Source organism: Mobula hypostoma, chromosome 2 (genome assembly GCF_963921235.1).
Source record: "Mobula hypostoma chromosome 2, sMobHyp1.1, whole genome shotgun sequence".
In the NCBI taxonomy this organism is placed as follows: Eukaryota; Metazoa; Chordata; class Chondrichthyes; order Myliobatiformes; family Myliobatidae; genus Mobula; species Mobula hypostoma.
This window is the reverse complement of record NC_086098.1, coordinates 156,345,529-156,364,651: the sequence shown is the minus strand read 5'-3', so window position 1 is coordinate 156,364,651 and position 19,123 is coordinate 156,345,529. Positions and strand designations below refer to the sequence as shown.

Sequence of the window (19,123 nt, the reverse complement as noted above, 5' to 3'; positions counted from 1 at the left end):
TTAAGTGATCCAAAAGTCTAATTCTCAAGCAATTCATAAATAATGACAGATCATAAATCGATTACACACTCATTTTGTTAGGTTTATAAGGCTTAACCTGGCTTTAGTTAACAGCAAATACACAGCAAGTACACAGAGTGGAGTGTTTCCAAACTGCTGATATCACATCCTGACACAGAGACATAACACCAACATTCCCAGGCTCCTTGCCCCTGAAATTGGTTCAGTAGTAGGTCTAGTTAGAGGGAGAAAATATCGGAAGTTGCTCCAGACTACAATAGATGTTTTCCTGCCTTAGATAACTATTCACTGTAATTTGCACAAGACCTTGGAAAATAAAAAGTATAAACCGTTCTACCCCAACAAAAATAAGTCAGTATCTGGGCTGCAAGTGCTTTTTACTCAGTATTGTGAAAAATCAGGCAAAATATTTAGTTTCCTGTTAAGAAATGCTGGCTGCATCAAAATGCGAAAAAGAGCATTAGTCATGACATAACATGCAAAACAATGGAAATGTGAAGCCAATGAAGTGAATTGTGGTGGGGGTGGGGGAAGAACCACTTGCAACATTCCTTTGAACATTTAGAAAGCACTGAAGCAATAGCAGTATCCTATAACAGTCTGTCAAGTACACAAACATGCAGTAAGTTTAAAAGATACTGAATTCCTAAAGAATTTATGAGTGTTGGACAAGCCAAAAGATCAATGGGTTTAAAGGACTTTGATGTAATCAGTGGCAATTTCTCGACCACTTGCCTATAATTATAATGTACCATACTGGGAACAATGATTTATATTGCAATGTGATTCCATCATGAAATGGAGTGAGGAAGAGATAAGGTTCACAGAGGTAGAGGGGATGCATCTTCTCACCTCGTCCGCATGGAGAGAGCCGCTGACGATATCAGCACAAGGTGGAGTAGGGCTGATGTTGAGCCGCAAGGCGAAGAAGGCAGTGACAGAATTCTTACTGCGGAATTCAGTGGAAACCTGGTGACCTCTGTCATCGTCTGTTACTCTCCGCACAACTGCAGCGAGGAGAAGGAGGTGGAGGCCTTCTACAGTAAACTTCACAAAGCTATCACTTCAATACCAACACATAACTTCCCAGCTGTGCTCGGTGACTTTAATACCCAGGTCAGGCTGGAAGATGTTCCATACTCATACCAAGACTTTACCAACAGAAATGGACAATATCTAGTTGATTTCATCCAGGAACACAGTCTCATTGCCGCCAACACACAATTCAAGAAGAGATCTGGTAAACTGTGGACATATGAAAACAGAGCCTCCATCTACAGGAAACAGCTCGACTACATCCTCGTAAGAACAAAATGGCGTAATTGTGTGATCAACACAGAAGCCTACAGCACCTTCAACTCGGTCAGTTCTGATCACAGAGTAGTGTCAATGCAAGTGAGACTAAGCTCGCAGCAACCAAAGCCACAGGTCCCAAGGAGAAGGTAGACTGGAAGGCATTCTCCTCACAACCTATTCTTCAAGCCCTGTGAACAGTGGAGGTGAGAAATCGCTTCGGCCCACTGGAAAGGGAGGAGGAAGAGACTGCTACTGACCGCTACCAATGGCTCATAGATGCACACACAGGTGGAACAAAGAGTTTGCCTACTGTGAAGCGAATCAAGAAGAGCCGGATCTTGAAACATCCTGACGTTGTCACAGTAAGAAGTGTGGTCAATGCTTGTCATGCTGAACTTAGAAGGAGTGAAACAGAAGAGCTAACAGACAAGTTCAAAACAGCAAAGAAGAATTTCTTTGCCAGCTACAACCAACTGAAGGAAGAAGAACTAGCTGAGAGGATTAGAGAGGTAGAGGCTGCTAATGAAGACAGGCAGCATGGAGAAGCATGGCGCCTAGTCAACGAGATCAGCAGACGGAAGAAGTCCCCAGTTCAAATAAGTGGTAAACCAGCAGAGGACCGTGTCCAGACATGGTTTACCCACTTTAAGAACCTGCTGGGAAGCCCATCAACGATCACAGAAGAAGAAGAGGATATACCCATGATACTAACTCAAGTTGACATCAATGACGGCCCATTCACCATTGAGGAATTGAAGAAGGCCAAATATTTACTCAAACAGGGCAGGAGCGCTGGACCAGATGGGATACCACCAGATGTCCTGAAGAACTGCAACCTGGACGACATCTTGCTGGACATACGTAATACGGTATTGATGAAAGGCGACAAACCAGAACAGTGGTCACTCTCAAACATTATCCCAGTCCCCACGTCTGGATCCCTCACAAAGACAGATAACTACCGTGGTATCAGCTTGACCTGCATCTTAGCAAAGCTATACAATCAGATGATCTTGAACAGGATTTGCACCACCATTGACCCTAAGCTAAGATTCAATCAGAATGGTTTTCAGCAGAAGTGCACAACAGTAATGCATATACTTGCTTTCCGTAGAATCATCGGGGAAGTCAAGAAGAACAACCTACCAGCCGTGCTACTTACATTGATTTTCACAAAACTTTTGACTCCATTCACTGAGGTAAAATGCTGAAGACCCTGAAAGCTTACGGAGTGCCAGACCATCTACTGAGAGCAATAGAGTCCAGCTATACCAAAACCATAGCGAAAGTTGTATCACCAGACAGAGAAACAGCAGTGTTCGAACTCCTAGCTGGAGCGCTGCAAGGAGACACTCTGGCACCCTACATCTTTATAATCGTCCTTGATTATGCTCTATGTCAAGCAACCAAAGATCATGACAAGCTTGGTTTTACCATAAAACCATGACGAACCAAAAGGGTCAGACCAGTTACGCTCACAGATCTTGATTTTGCAGATGACATAGTCCTGCCCTCTGACCAGATGGAGGAAGCACAGCAACTACTGACAAAAGCAGAAATTGAGTGCAATAAAGTTGGACTTCACCTAAACACTAAAAAGACAGAGTACATGGTGTTTAACTGCAATGAAGGTACTCTCAAGACCGTAAAGAATGATACCATTAAGAAAGTCTTTGACTACAAGTACCTTGGGTCAAGAGTGATGAGTCATAGTGGAGGGCTATGAACGACATGAAGGAAATCTGGAAGATGAAACTGACCTGAGGACTTAAAAAGAGGATCTTCATAGCAGTCATAGAGTCCATTCTCACGTACGGATGCGAGACGTGGGCACTCACCAAGACTACGCGGAAGTCTCTAGATGGTTGCTATACACGAATGCTCCGGATGGCTCTTGACGTGAGTTGGCAACAGCACATGACGAACATTAAGCTCTATGACGACCTACCGATGCTCACCACTAAAATCGAGGCCAGAAGACTGCAATTATTGGGGCACTGTCTACACCTCCCTGAGCTACCTGCCAGCCTAGTCATCATATGGGAGCCCAAACCCTGGGCGCCCTCCCAAGACTATGGTTAACACGCTCCTAGAAGACAGCGGCGCGGCTAATGTAGATGAACTGAACACACTGATGAGGGAGAGGGAGAAGTGGAGAGTCCGTCATTGTGCCTGATGTCGGCCCCCTAGGCCTGAGTCGAAGAAGAAGAAGAAGAAGTAGTAGTAGTAGCAGCAGCAGTAGTAGTAACAACACATAAACCATGGAGCACATCACATCCTCACTTCGTAACTGAGCAGCCTATAAAACACTTCACTGTCTGCATTCTCCAGTATATAATGCACCTCCAATATGAATAATATACCATATTAAAGCTGGAGGAAAAGAGAAGAATGGACTAAATTGTCAAAAGGACTGATGCCCAATAATTGATTGAATGAATCATACGAATGGACTGCATTTACTGAAAACATAACAAGTATGGCAGATAGAAAATCTATTTATTAAGAATAAATTGTAAACATGAAACAAAGCTGACCAAGAACTGATGAAATGTATCTCAGAAACAAAAGATAAATACAATTTCCAGATACACCATGAAACCACAGCCCACTTCTTCTTACTTAATCAAACTGTGTATGTTGAACAAACATACGACAGAATGAATGCCATAACTCCCATTGACAAGATTCTGATTAATCACACTTACATCAAAAACATTCAGTGAAATGGTCAATAAAAAATGTTACAGAAACAGCAATGAAGAATCCTGTATCTGTGTGCGATGGTATTCCTGAGTCTCCAACTGGGATTTGCATGACTGACAATAGTGAAAACTGAGAGGAGCCACACCTGGGCACACATCTGAACCACACAATAGAGAAGAGGGCCAAGGACAGACAGAGATGAAGCACCTTCATTACTGCCCTACACACCAGTGGCTTAACAGGCAGTAACTAACTGAATGAAAAAGCTGGTTGTGCTAAAAGGTTTATTTTTACTCTTTTGGTTTCAATGAAAAAAAAAACAGGATTAAAATGGGGGTTTTGTAGTGGGCCTGCCTCTTTTTAGTTGTAATAATCTTAAATGAGGGAATGGGATGAGGTTAGTTCAAATCCAGAGTCATCTGCTGTGTAAGTTTAAAAGCTAAGAAATTCCTGTGGAGCAGAAATTGCTTCTTTAGAGACCAGGTATCAGCCAAGTGGTTCCTGCCTCTTGAGATGACTCTCTACTTTTGCTGGATATAATTCTGGAAAATTCCATGGGATTTTTTTCCATGCCTGAGACACTATATGATAAATTGTTTTGGAACTGTATAGAAGGTGTTATATTTCATTTTTAAATATTTAAGTAAAATATTCTTTTTTTTGGGACTTACAAATTTCATTTTGCTGATTATAAATACAGAAGCTTTCTTCAGGGTAACAAGACAAACACCTTAATAACAATTACTTCAAAGTGAAGATTTTATGGTTGCTGCTACCAGCTTCTGTGCACAGAGTGAGGAAAAAGGGATTTTTCACAAAAGCGATTAAAGAAAACTTCAAAGGCAAGTTGATCCATAATTAAAGGCAACCAAATAAACTGCACACTGTAAAGCATTATTTGAAATAGGGACTTCAATCACTGGACATAGATTCGGTTTATAAAAAGCAGCATACACTCTAGAAAAAAAACACTCATTGATCCTATTGATGAATTCAAAACCTCAAACATTTTTTTGAAAATAGTATCCAAGCAATACCAGAAGTACACAACAAAAAAAATCACAGTATAATTCAGTTTGCAGCCTGACCAAAGAACATTTTGATTTTGTGAAATATTTAAAAACTGACATTAAATAAAAACAAAGAACTGATGAAACTAATGTTTTGAATAGCACTAGACAGGCATGAAAAAGGCCACTAGGAGCATGGGCACAGAAGAGAATTACATAAAAAAGTTTGAAAAGATTTTGTCCACTTTTTGGATTTCTACAGGCAAATTCTTCGCCAAGATCTCCAAATTAGTGGGAAATGTTGGGTGAAACATCTGAAGTTATTTGATTAGATTTAACAAGCAATGGAAGTGTATTTTGTTCACAAAGAAAGAATAAAATCTAAAGTTCAAGTCTTAGTAAAGTCAGACAAAAGTGTCATCAATTTCAAGACAACTGTACCTGCAATAGTTCCTGTCAAGTTACAAATATACCAGCATTCATAAGGAATCTCTGCGCACACAGCACTAGTTAGCAGGAGGAAGTCCTACCTGATACCCTGGAGGTTCACATACTTTTTTGAACCTGGACTGTGACTGTTTAAATGGTGTACTTAGTATTGACGAGAAGTAGTGCAATTGTTTGTGTGTTATTAATTTAGGCAAATTGTGTTTGTCTATGATTGTGACTTAGATGAAGATCAGACCACATTTCATGAGTAATTAACGCAGAAAACCAGGTAATTGCAAAGGATTCACAATTTTTTTTGCGCGCGCGTGTGTGTGTGTGTGTGTGTGTGTGTTTTTATTTCACATTACATATCTATGCTCTGAGCTTCTTTCTGTATGTTGGGTGCAAATAAATTAAATTTAATTGGCTCAGCCTGTAAAATATCTTAGCCTAGTATGTCTGAACCAGGCCTATATAAGTTTCACCCTGCAGTATACAACAAGCAGGATCAGTGATGTAATCCACACTATTATTTCTCCGTGTGAAAACCAAATAGCTCTCAGAAACTGCCAACATATGTTTGCTTGACTAAGACACAGGATGTGGGCACCAGGGGAAGGCCTTGTATTTATCTTTCACCTATTCTTTTCCATTGAGGTGAGACAAGCTACCTTCTTAACCTCTTGAAGAGAATTCAAGGTTAGACTCAGCAATGGCAGCAATATTCCTATGAGCAAGCTGTCCTCATATTTCCATGTGGTAGAAGTCACAGGTAAGGAAAATGCTGCTGAAACATGGCCCATTACTACAGAGGCTTTTGTGGATGGTACAAAATGGTGGAAGGAATAGAATGTTTCGCTAGTGGGTCGCTATCCAGCATATCCTTTGCCCTAGATGATGTCGCACCTGCTGGGTGATTTTGGAATTTCCCTCATCTGAGTTCTGGTGAAGTTATTGGCTTCATTCATTAGAACGTGCCTGCAAAATTCTGGCATTTCCCTGTGGCAGTCTGAATTACATTAAAGTATCTGGAATGAGGACTCGGGGAAGAAGAGTCATGAACATCACTTAATATACAAAGGCAGCACCAGTAACTCAAGAAATGGTTGTAAGCTTGAGAAGACAATGGACCCTGATGTATAGACTCAGGTTTTATATACCCTGAAGCAAAAAAAAGTCACATTTCTTGAATTCTGTGGCAATCAGCTAGATCCTCTGTGTGCAAAATTGCTGAGTAGTCCACAATTTATCGCTTCATACAATTTGAACAATTCTTCCAATAATCCTTATTTAAATTGAGTTCCAAGAACATTCCCAAATGTCGAAAACAAAATAAATTATAAAGGCACACAGCAGGACCTGGAGTTACAGTTTTCTAGTATAGTAATTTTACAAAAACAAAATGCTTTTTTCCTTTGTACCAACAAAGCCACAGTCTTGAACTGCACTTGGAAAACAATGGGTGCACATGGTTTTTAAAAGGATACACATCTTTGATGTTAAAATTGTGTGAACATCATAGTTCATACAATTTTAGAGATGAGTGGACCTCTACCACCCATCCCACAATCTCTTTGACCCACTACTGTCAGGAAAAAGTTACATGAGCATCAGGACTAGAACTGCCAGACGGGGTAACAGCTTCTTCCCTCAGGCTGTGAAACATATGCTCTGTGGGTGCACTGTGGTCCAGAGGAATGTTGTTTCATTTGGTTGGATACAGTATATGTATAGTCACATGAGAATAAGTTTGAACTTGAAGTTCAATATTGTTCACAAACCCACTGAAAGAGACATCTGTCAATACAAAATCAGGCTAAAATAACAAGGAAGCCCCATGTAAAAAGGCTAATCATACATTTCTTCGTTTTTCCAATTAGACTTCCACTGAGTGAAAGTGAGACAAATAAATTACAGTTGTTGCCATTCTTGGATCTAATTCCACACAAAAGATTTGCACCTCACTTAAAAAAAATACAGAATATGGATTCATAAACAATGAATACTCCCTGAACCCCTTCACAGAAATGAATCAACTTCCACAAAGATAAATCTGCCCGTGTAGGTAGAAATGGAAAAGTTAACTCTTCAATTCCTATGACACTTTGTTGGACACAGTATGTAAAATGATAAATGGGAAAAAACAGAAAATTGACCAAACGAACACAAGGATTTGCTTCGAGCTTAGACAGCCAATGAATAAGTAGCTCAACTTTCTCATAAAATTGACAGGTTGAACTCTTCAAGCTATTTAATTTGCAACACGCCATAAAACTTCCAAAATATATTTACAATTTATAGTCTGCAACTATCAGAATGAGGCCTATCAAGTTTCTGCTACAAGTTGGATCTGATTAAACATATGTTTCTTGGCTCCAATTTTTTTGTAAAGGATATGTTTACTTTTCCAAAAAAAAGAGAACATTGTCTAGTTTTCTGAGCATTGTTTCCAGGCTGCAGTCACTATCCTCTTTGTCTCTCACACTTTCCTGTGAATGCAACTGGTTCCTTGCAATCTTCTACATATGCGCTAGTGGCGTACCCCTGTATGTTTTATGCTCCCTTCAGATACCATGCCCTAACCATATAGAGTATAGAACATGGAAACACGCCGACCACAGCCTCCTCCCTGCTAGTTATCTGTGTTTGACCCATAACCCAAGTACCTATCAATACATTTTAAATGCTGCAATCGTACCTCCCTTGACCACTTCCTCTAGCCACTGATTCTAGTTCCTCCCTACCCTCTGTGTAAAGAAGTTAACTCTCAGATATCTTTTAAATCTCTCTCCTTTTATCTTGCATCTGTGCCCTCTAGTTTTGGACTCCCTAACCCTGGAGAAAAGACTGTGACCGCCCATCCTATCCATACCCCACTCCTCCCATGATTTCATAAACTTCATTGGGGTCACCATTCATCGTCTATACTCCAACCTCTCCTGATAACGCAGACGCTCTAGTCCAAGCAGCATCTTCATAAATCTTTTCTGCATCCTTTCCAGCTTGACTATGTCTTTCCTATAACATATTGAGCAAAACTGGCCTCACCAATGACTTATAACTTCAAGATAATGCCCCTACTCCTGAACGGTTGCTCTGCTAATATGTGCCTAGCCTCAACTTGGCAGTAGAGGCGGCCATGGACATACATGTCAGTGTGGGAATGGAAAGAGGAAGTAAAATGGCTGGCCACCAGGAGACCCTGGCTGTAACAGCGGATTGTGGCATGATGTTATTGGAGTGATCCCTCAATCTGTGTTGGGCCACACTAATGTAGAGGAGCCCGCACCAGGAGCACTGGATGTAGCAAATGACACTGATGAATAGTTAAGTGGCAACACTTTGGCCAGTCTATCAGCAATGATCTTGCCTTTTTTATTTTCATTTTTTGTCCTGAAATGGCTTGGTATTTATCATATATAGATAACTATAGTATAAGTCCCTGAGAAAGCTCTGAGTCTTCCCTAGCTGATAAAATTTTCCTACCCAGAAAACTGCATTTTGCCTCTTCAAAATAATGCAGTTGCAACGTGTTGATGCATTCATAAATCACACTGGTTGATTTAACATGTAAAGATCGGACCATATAGTTGTTCAATGCATTTACAGGACATGGATGGTGCTGGCAAGGTCAGCAACACTAAGTACACTTGTGAACTTAATGGTGAACCTCCTCTTGGAACTGCTTCAGTGTGCCTGATGGGTAGGGAATCCAATAGTTAATTTATACAGACACATTTTAAAGCAGGATTACTTTTGCACTTTCTGTGTCACCAGATAGGAGCAGGGTGACTTCTGTCACTGCTCTTCACAAAATGATGGTAAAGCTCAGCTAGTTCGAACGTGCCAACTAATATTGGTAAATAACACGACGAACATCAGTTATGGAGTGAGTCTATACGTTGTAGAATCATTTCAGAGTTGAGCTGAGTGAATCTATCCACACTGGTTCAGGATAGATAGTAGATGGTAGTTTTTAATTGTTCCTGAAACAGGTGGTCTGGGATCTAAGGCTTCTGGACCTCCTTCCTGATGGCAGCAGTGAGAAGAGAGCATGGCCTGGATGGTGGGAGTCCTTGAGGATGGATGCTGCTTCCTTGGTCCTGCTCCCATGGCTTTATGTGACCCTGACTGAGCTACATCTTGGTAGAGATGTATCTCCACTGTCACCCATTATTGCTGGTTACTCCTCTTTAATAGAAAACACAGGATAAAGTTTCACAACTGTACTGGCTTGTGGTCTCCCGTGTCAGTGTTATAGTGGTGTCCTCTAGTGAAGAGAGTTTGGAGGTATAATTCATAAGTTATTGCAAGAGGCAAGAATATTTACCAAGATATTTTTAACAAAAGAAATAGCTTTGGCAGATTTATAAATCTGCACAACAGTGACATCTACTGGCAGGTCATCACAGGACAAGTCTCCTGCCACATTTATTCTGCCTAAACTAGTGGTCCCCAACGTCCAGGCTGTGGACCGATACCGGGCCACGAAACATGCAGGGATGCAGCGGTAGCCGGAGCGCACCCAGCGCATCTTTAAGAAAAAAGCCGAAACAAACAAGCTAATTAATTAGGTGCCGCCCAGAAGCCAGTCTTCATTACAGGAACTGGGGTAGAGAGAGTCAATAACTTTAAATTCTTCGGCATTAAGGATTGACGTTTTTCTCTCTCTGAAAAGTGTCAGAGGATCTTTCCTGGGACCAGCACGTAACCATCATTACAAAGAAAGCTCATGGCAGTGCCTATACTTTATTAAAAGTTTGTGTAGATTCGACATGTCACCTCAATCCTGACAGCCCTGTCTTTTCAGCCTGTCTGGGCTGGCGTTTAAATTGACCAAACAATGGAACAGCTAAAGGCTCCAGCGCCCTGGAAGGAGGAGTGAACATCGTGTGGAGCAAGAGAAATCGGCAATCACCTCTGATCTGGGCCGACATTTATGTGCCAAGCGGCACCTAATTAATTAGCTTGTTTACTTCGGCTTTTTTCTTAAAGATGTGCTGGGTGCACTCCGGCTACCGCTGCACCCTTGCATGCTTCGCGGCCCAGAGGTTGGGGACCACTGGCCTAAACCCATCCAACTCCAGTCTCAGCCCTCCTGCTTAAGTTGGACTGGATTTCAAACTCATTTTATAAGTTCCCACTGAAATTGTGATAACCATTCACCATCCAAACCATAACCATTAACCATCCAAATAACTTTAAAACACGATTGCGCTGAGCATTGTTGCATCTGGAAAACCTTTGTTAATGAACGCTGTGTCTTTCAACAATAAGTGCACTACTAATTCAACCTAAGTGAACACACAACCTTCACCGAAATGTAGGGTCACTTATCTTTCATCAGTTACTGTATTCAATGAACAGCAGGGTTTAAGAAGGACAGGCAAAAAGCCAATGCAACAATGAGAAAGAGCTTTAGTTCAGAAAATTATGTCGAATCAGTCTGATGAGAGCTAAGAAGTACTGGGGTGAAGATAATGGAGGGAGTTTATTTCAAAAATAAACTTCATTGATAATAAAAATATATAACAATAAACATAGTACAAAATGCTTTAGATTCTTTAATATATCTTCCCTATAGGCTCCAAATAGTAATGGTAACGTAGGGAACCTTATCAAGAAGGAAGTGGCATGTAGCAAGGATATCACAATAAACATGTGCGACCTATATCTGCAAACTAAAGTATCAACAGTACTGCGGATAACACACACAAAATTCTGGAGGAACTCAGCAGGTCAAGCAGCATCTATGGAAAGGAATGAAGAATTGATTTTTCAAGGTTGAGACCCTTCACAGTTCTGACTCTATTCCTGTCCACAGATGCTACCTGACCTGCTGCATCTGCAGAATCTCTTGTGTTTATAACAGTACTGTGGGATAAGAATTTCTGGATTGTGACTGGATGGCTTTACGGATTGGAATGTCGATTAGCCAACTGGGGAACAGATTGCGTAGATAAAGTATTGTGAAAGGAGAAAGGAGTAGTAATCAATCTTATTCTGAGGTGTCTAGTAGAGTGTAACCATAACATAATCATAAATGGTGGTGCAATAGCACAGTGGGTGGAGTTGCTGCCTCATAAACTTTGCAAGCTACATTAAATCCTGACCCCAGTACTTTCTCTTTGTAGTTTGCAGGTTCTCCCCAGAGTTTTCTCTGGGTGCTCCAAATTCTTCCTGCATCATAACATGCCTGCTAATGGGTTAATTATGCACTGTGTAACTGTAAGCTGCCTTGGTAGATGGGAGGTTGGAGAAGTGGGTGGAATTAATGGTCAAGTAGGAAAGAAAGGGAAGTTGCAGGAAAATGTAGGGCAAGTGAGGAAATGCAAATCATGCAATTGTTCTGACAGCCAGCATAGACTAATGAAGTGAATCAATCCAGAACTAGGATCCCAACTCAAAACAATGAAAAACAAAACAGTTGCTGATGGGAAGCATCACTAAACAGCATGACAATAGATGGACAATAACAAATATTTATGGGACATAGGGCGGGAAGTACAATCGTTGTACAATTGTGTAAAAATTGGAAAGGAAAAACAATCCAACCATGACTGACAAAAGGAATCAAGGAAAGTATTTGATCCGGGGATGGTCAACAAAGCAGTGAACCTGAGGTTTGGGAAAAGCTTAGATTTCAGTAAATGTTGGAAAAAGAAATTGATTAAGAAAGCAAAAGAGTAAAAGAGTAAATTTGTAGAGGATGTAAAGATGCTAAATCTTTGACAAACATGTAAGAAAATGTTCTACACTACAGATTCCCTACAGCCAGAAACAGGACATTTCATCATGGGAAACAAAGAAACAGCAGAACAATTAAACAAATACATTTTCTTGGAGAAGATAGAAGTTACTTTCTAGAAGTGTTGTGAAACCAAGAATTTCACATCGACGACTGCATTGGCGCTGCTTCCTGCACGCATGCTGAGCTTGTTGACTTCATTAACTTTGCCTCCAACTTTCACCCTGCCCTCAAATTTACCTGGTCCATTTCTGACACCTCCCTCCCCTTTCTTGATCTTTCTGTCTCTATCTCTGGAGACAGCTTATCTACTGATGTCTACTGTAAGCCTACGGACTCTCACAGCTACCTGGACTATTCCTCTTCTCACCCTATCTCCTGCAAAAATGCCATCCCCTTCTTGCAATTCCTCCATCTCTGCCGCATCTGCTCTCAGGATGAGGCTTTTCATTCCAGGACGAAGGAGATGTCTTCCTTTTTTAAAGAAAGGGGCTTCCCTTCCTCCACCATCAACTCTGCTCTCAAACGCATCTCTCCCATTTCACGAACATCTGCTCTCACTCCACCCTCCCGTCACCCCACTAGGAATACGGTTCCCCTTGTCCTAATCTACCACCCCACCAGCCTCCGGGTCCAACATATAATTCTCCCTAACTTCTGCCACCTCCAACGGGATCCCACCACCAAGCACGTCTTTCCCTCCCCCCCCCCCCGCTTTCTGCAGGGATTGCTCCCTATGCGACTCCCTTGTCCATTCGTCCCCCCCATCCCTTCCCACCCATCTCCCTCCCAGCACTTATCCTTGTAAGCAGAACAAGTGCTACACCTGCCCTTACACTTCCTCCCTCACCACCATTCAGGGCCCCAGACAGTCCTTCCAGGTGAGGCGACACTTCACCTGTGAGTCGGCTGGTGTGGTATACTGCGTCCGATGCTCCTGGTGTGGCCTTCTATATATTGGTGAGACCCAACACAGGCTGGGAGACCGTTTCGCTGAACACCTACGCTCTGTCCGCCAGAGAAAGCAGGATCTCCCAGCGGCCACACATTTTGATTCCACATCCCATTCCCATTCTGATACGTCAATCCGTGGCCTCCTCTGCTGTCAAGATGAAGCCACACTCAGGTTGGAGGAACAACATCTTATATTCCGTCTGGGTAGCCTCCAACCCGATGGCATGAACATTAACTTCTCTAATTTCCGTTATCGCCCCTCCTCCCGTTCTTACCCCATCCCTTATTTATTTTGATTCCCCCCCCCCTTTTTTTCCTCTCTCTGTCCTTCTCACAATCATTCCTTGTCTGCTCTCCATCTTCCTCTGGGCTCCCCTCCCCACTTTTTTCTCCCTAGGCCTCACGTCCCATGATCCTCTCCCTTTTCCAGCCTTGTATCCCTTTTGCCAATCAACTTTCCAGCTCTTGGCTCCATCCCTCCCCCTCCTGTCTTCTCATATCAATTCAGATCTCTCCTCCCCCTCTCAAATCTCTTACTATCTCTTCTTTCAGTTAGTCCTGATGAAGGGCCTCAGCCTGAAACGTCGACTGTACTTCTTCCTATAGATGCTGCCTGGTCTGTTGCCTTCCACCAGCATTTTGTGTGTGTGTTGCTTGAATTTCCAGCATCTGCAGATTTTCTCATGTTTGCGTCTTTAATTTCAAAGGTTCATTTTAGAAGCAAAGTGTGTGTGCAGAATACAACTCTGCAACTTAATGAAGGATCATAAGATATAGGAGCAGAATTAGGCTATTTGGCCCATCAAATCTGCTCCGCCATTTCATCATAGCTGATCCATTTCCCCCTTAGCCCCATGTATTCCTTCACATGCTGACTAATCAAGAAACTATGAATCTATGCGTTAAATACACCCAATGACTCAGCCTCCACAATTGCATGTGGCAACAAATTTCACAGATTCCCCACTCTCTTGCTAAAGAAATCCCTCATTTCTGTTCTAAATGGATGTCCCTCGATTCTGAGGCTGTGTCCTCTGGTCTGAGACTACCTCATCAGAGGAAACATCCTCTCCACATCCACTTTTTTGAGGACTTTCAATATTCGATAGGTTTCAATGAGATTCCCCCGTCATTCTTCTGAATTCCAGTGAGTACAGGCCCAGAGCTATCAAAGGCTCTTCATATGATAAGCCGTTTAATCCTGGAATCATTTTCGTGAATCTCCTTTGAACCCTCTCCAATGAAATGAAAGAAAATTAATACTAGCGACAAAAAAGTGCTGGGAAAAATTAATGGCTCTGAATGCCAATATATTCCTAGGACCTGGAAATTTCCCTCACCGAGATTCTGAAAATGTATAGATTATGGAATAATTCTTGCTGATTAAATGGGGGCAAATGTAACTGTACTATTTAAAAAGGGGTGAAGAAGAAAACAGGATACTTCAGAAAGGTTATCCTAACATCAGCGGTGGGGAAATTTGGAGGCTATTATGAAGGATGAGATAACACGGCACTTGGAAAATAATAAATGGAATTTTTAAAAATTGACATAGATTTATGAAATGAAATCAGATTTAACAAACTTACTGAGGTTTTTTGAGGAAGTAACTGGTACAATAGCTAAGGGAAATTAAATGGTCATAGTGCAGTTAGCTGCTCAGAAAGTCTTTGATAAAGTCCGACAGAAAGGTTACCGCAAAAGTTAAAATACACTGTATTGAAATAGTTTCTCGAGAGAGTGGGAATAAATGGATATTATCAGACAGTCAGATCCAGGTTCAGATTTAATTATCACAAGTACATTGAAACATACATTGAAGTGTGTTGTTTGTGTTAATAACTAACATACCTAAGGATGTGCTGGGGGCAGCCCGCAGTTATCACCACACATTCCGGTGCCAAATAGCATACCCACAATGTTCAGCAGAACAACACAGAACACAACAAACGTAAAAACAACAGCAAAACAAGCCCCTTTCCTCCCTCCCACCCTACCACACAGACAGATTCCAAGTCCAGGACAGGCCTCTGGGCCATTGATCTCCAGCCCCCAGTGTGCGGGCTTCGGCCATTGGGCTTTGACTTCTGATTAACTGCTTAGGGTTCAACCATCAATAATGTATCTATCAGGGATCTGATGAGGGAACAGAATGTAATCTTTCGATGTTTGCCAACAACACATAACTACATGGGATTGTGAATTGTGGCAAGGTAAGAAGAAATGGCAATATGGCAGTCAAGTTGACTGAGTGGATAGATACATGCCAGATTCAGTATAATATGGAAAAATGTGACATTATCTACTTCAGGAGGCAAAACAGAAGGCCCGTGTGTTACTTAAGTCTTGTTAGATTGTCAAGTGTTGATAGAAAAAGAAACTAGGGTCACCAGTCTCTGAAGGCAACTATTCAGGTACAATGAGCAGTTAAGGCAAAAGATAGCCCTCAAGACCATTTCAAGAAGACTTGAACAAAGAATCAAGGATGGCTAGTTACAATTATGTAGGGCCTCGGTGAGTCCACGCCTGCAGCACTGTGTGCAGTTTTTGGTTTTCTTATCTGAAAAAGGACATATCTGTCATTGTCAGAGTGTGATGAGATCCACCAGACTGATTGTTGGGGTGGGACACTGCTGTCACAATAAAGATTAGATCTAGGTTTATATTCACTAGATGGAGTTTGGAAGAATAAGAAAGGATCTAACTGAAACTAACACAGTTCTGTCATGCTTACACAGAATGAATGTAGGGATGATGTTTCTCTTGGCCACAATTCGAACAAGAAACCATAGTCACTGCAGTGAATAGTCATAGTCAAAGTCATAGTCATACTTTATTGATCCCGGGGGAAATTGGTTATTGGTTGCAAATTATAGTCCAAGAGATTGGTGATAAGTTAGGGATAAATTTCATTTCACAGGGTGCTGAATCTATAAAATTCACTGTCACAGACCCCAGGTTTTCAGACACAAAAGGAGTCAAGGTGCGAGAGAACAGAGTGAGAGTATGGTTTGTGATAACGATCAGCCATGATCATATTGAATGGTGGAGCAGCGTCAGAGCACTGAGTAGTCCACTCTTGTTCATATCTAGTTCTGATTAAATATTTAGTAACATCCGAGGATATTATAACTTCTCACCCAGAAACTCCAGGCTGCTAATCTGTGGAAAACTGATTGAATAATGCAGTCAAATGCAAAGCAGAATTAACTTCAATGTAATGTCTGACAATGAAACTTTGACAACAGGGAATAGATGCGCTCACAACCAAAAATAATGGAGTACACTTCCTTCTGGACTTGTGCGATAATATAAATTTTCAATCAGTGCTTGCTACATCTCATAATAATGTTCAGGAAAGGTGTTGCGGATGACCTATAGGTACCCTGTAAGCGCTTAACAGACTGATTATTTTACGATACAACATCAAATAGAACTGAAGATACTAACCAATGGTTTGATATTTATAATAGATACTTCTGGCACAAAACCATAAGCAGCACAACTGGCATAAATGAAGCAAGGAATGCAAATAAGACATGGATTGTTTGAAAAATAGTTGGAGAAACGGTCACGTTTTTAGAGTTTTTGCATAAAGTAAATGTGACAAATGAAGACCATAAGACAAAGGAGCAGAAGTAGGCCATTCAGCCCATCGAGTCTGCTCCGCCATTTTATCATGAGCTGATCCGTTTTATCCTATTTAGTCCCACTGCCCCGCCTTCTCACCATAACCTTTGATGCCCTGGCTACTCAGATACCTATCATTCTCTGCCTTAAATACACCCAAGGACTTGGCCTCCACTGCTGCCCGTGGCAACAAATTCCATAGATTCACCACCCTCTGACTAAAAAATTTTTTTTCGCATTTCTGTTCTGAAAGGGCGCCCTTCAATCCTGAAGTCATGCCCTCTCGTACTAGACTCCCCCATCACGGGAAACAACTTTGCCACATCCACCCTGTCCATGCCTTTTAACATTCGAAATGTTTCTATGAGGTCTCCCCTCATTCTTCTAAACTCCAAGGAATACAGTCCAAGAGCGGACAAACGTTCCTCATATGTTAACCCTCTCATTCCCGGAATCATTCTAGTGAATCTTCTCTGTACCCTCTCCAACGTCAGCACATCCTTTCTTAAATAAGGAGACCAAAACTGCCCACAGTACTCCAAGTGAGGTCTCACCAGCGCCTTATAGAGCCTCAACATCACATCCTTGCTCCTATACTCTATTCCTCTAGAAATGGATGCCAACATTGCATTCGCTTTCTTCACTACCGACTCAACCTGGAGGTTAACTTTAAGGGAATCCTGTACGAGGACTCCCAAGTCCCGTTGCATCTCAGAACTTTGAATTCTTTCCCAATTTAAATAATAGTCTGCCTGTTTATTTTTTCTGCCAAAGTGCATAACCATACACTTTCCAACATTGTACTTCATTTGCCACTTCTCTGCCCATTCTTCCAATCTATCCAAGTCTCTCTGCAGACTCTCCGTTTCCTCAGCACTACCGGCCCCTCCACCTATCTTCGTATCGTCAGCAAACTTAGCCACAAAGCCATCTATTCCATAATCCAAATCGTTGATGTACAATGTAAAAAGAAGCGGCCCCAACACTGATCCCTGTGGAACACCACTGGTAACCGGCAGCCAACCAGAATAGGATCCCTTTATTCCCACTCTCTGTTTCCTGCCAATCAGCCAACGCTCTATCCACGTATGTAACTTTCCTGTAATTCCATGGGCTCTTATCTTGTTAAGCAGCCTCATGTGTGGCACCTTGTCAAAGGCCTTCTGAAAATCAACCTCCACTGCATCTCCCTTGTCTAGCCTACTGGTAATTTCCTCAAAAAATTGTAATAGGTTTGTCAGGCAGGATTTTCCTTTAAGGAATCCATGTTGAGTTCTGCCTGTCTTGTCATATGCCTCCAGGTACTCTGTAACCTCATCCTTGACAATCGACTCCAACAACTTCCCAACCACCAACGTCAAGCTAACAGGTCTATAATTTCCTTTTTGCTTCCTTGCCCCCTTCTTAAATAGCGGAGTGACATTTGCAATCTTCCAGTCTTCCGGAACCATGCCAGAATCTATCGACTTTTGAAAGATCATCGCTAATGCCTCCGCAATCTCCACAGCTACTTCCTTCAGAACACGACGGTGCATTCCATCTGGTCCAGGAGGTTTAGCCTATTCAGCTTCCTGAGTACTTTCTCTGTCGTAATTGTGACTGCACACACTTCTCTTCCCTGCCACCCTTGAGTGTCCGGTATACTGCTGTCTTCCTCAGTGAAGACTGATGCAAAATACCTGTTCAGTTCCTCTGCCATCTCCTCATCTCCCATTACAATTTCTCCAGTATCATTTTCTATCGGTCCTATATCTACTCTCACCTGTCTTTTACTCTTTATATACTTGAAAAAGCTTTTAGTATCCTCTTTGATATTATTTGCTAGTTTCCTTTCATAGTTAATCTTTTCTCTCTTAATGACCTTCTTGGTTTCCTTTTGTAAGGTTTTAAAGATTTCCCAATCCTCTGTCTTCCCACTAATTTTTGCTTTCTTGTATGCCCTCTCCTTAGCTTTAACTTTGGCTTTGACTTCTCTTGTCAACCATGGTTGCATCCTTTTTCCACTCGAAAATTTCTTCTTTTTTGGAATATACCTGTCTTGCACATTCCTCATTTCTCGCATAAACTCCAGCCACTGCTGCTCTGTCGTCTTTCCTGCCAGTGTCTCTTTCCAGTCAACTTTGGCCAGTTCCTCTCTCATGCCACTGTAGTTTCCTTTACTCCACTGAAACACCGACACATCGGATTTCGGCTTCTCTTTTTCTAATTTCACAGTGAACTCAATCATTTTATGATCACTGCCTCCTAAGGGTTCTTTCACCTCAATCTCTCCAATCGCCTCCGGTTCATTACACAATACCCAATCCAGTACAGCCGTTCCCCTAGTGGG

General features: G+C 41.8%; 1 protein-coding gene and 1 long non-coding RNA gene across 2 annotated transcripts in view; one reads left to right on the top strand and one right to left on the bottom strand.

Moving 5' to 3' along the window:
* The window catches only part of ppil2 (peptidylprolyl isomerase (cyclophilin)-like 2), a 389,068-nt gene that overhangs the window by 82,595 nt on the left and 287,350 nt on the right, over positions 1–19,123 (bottom strand). The window lies entirely within an intron of this gene.
* Positions 1–19,123, top strand: part of LOC134359831 (uncharacterized) — a 46,670-nt gene that overhangs the window by 15,599 nt on the left and 11,948 nt on the right. The gene's annotated exons all lie outside the window — the stretch shown is intronic.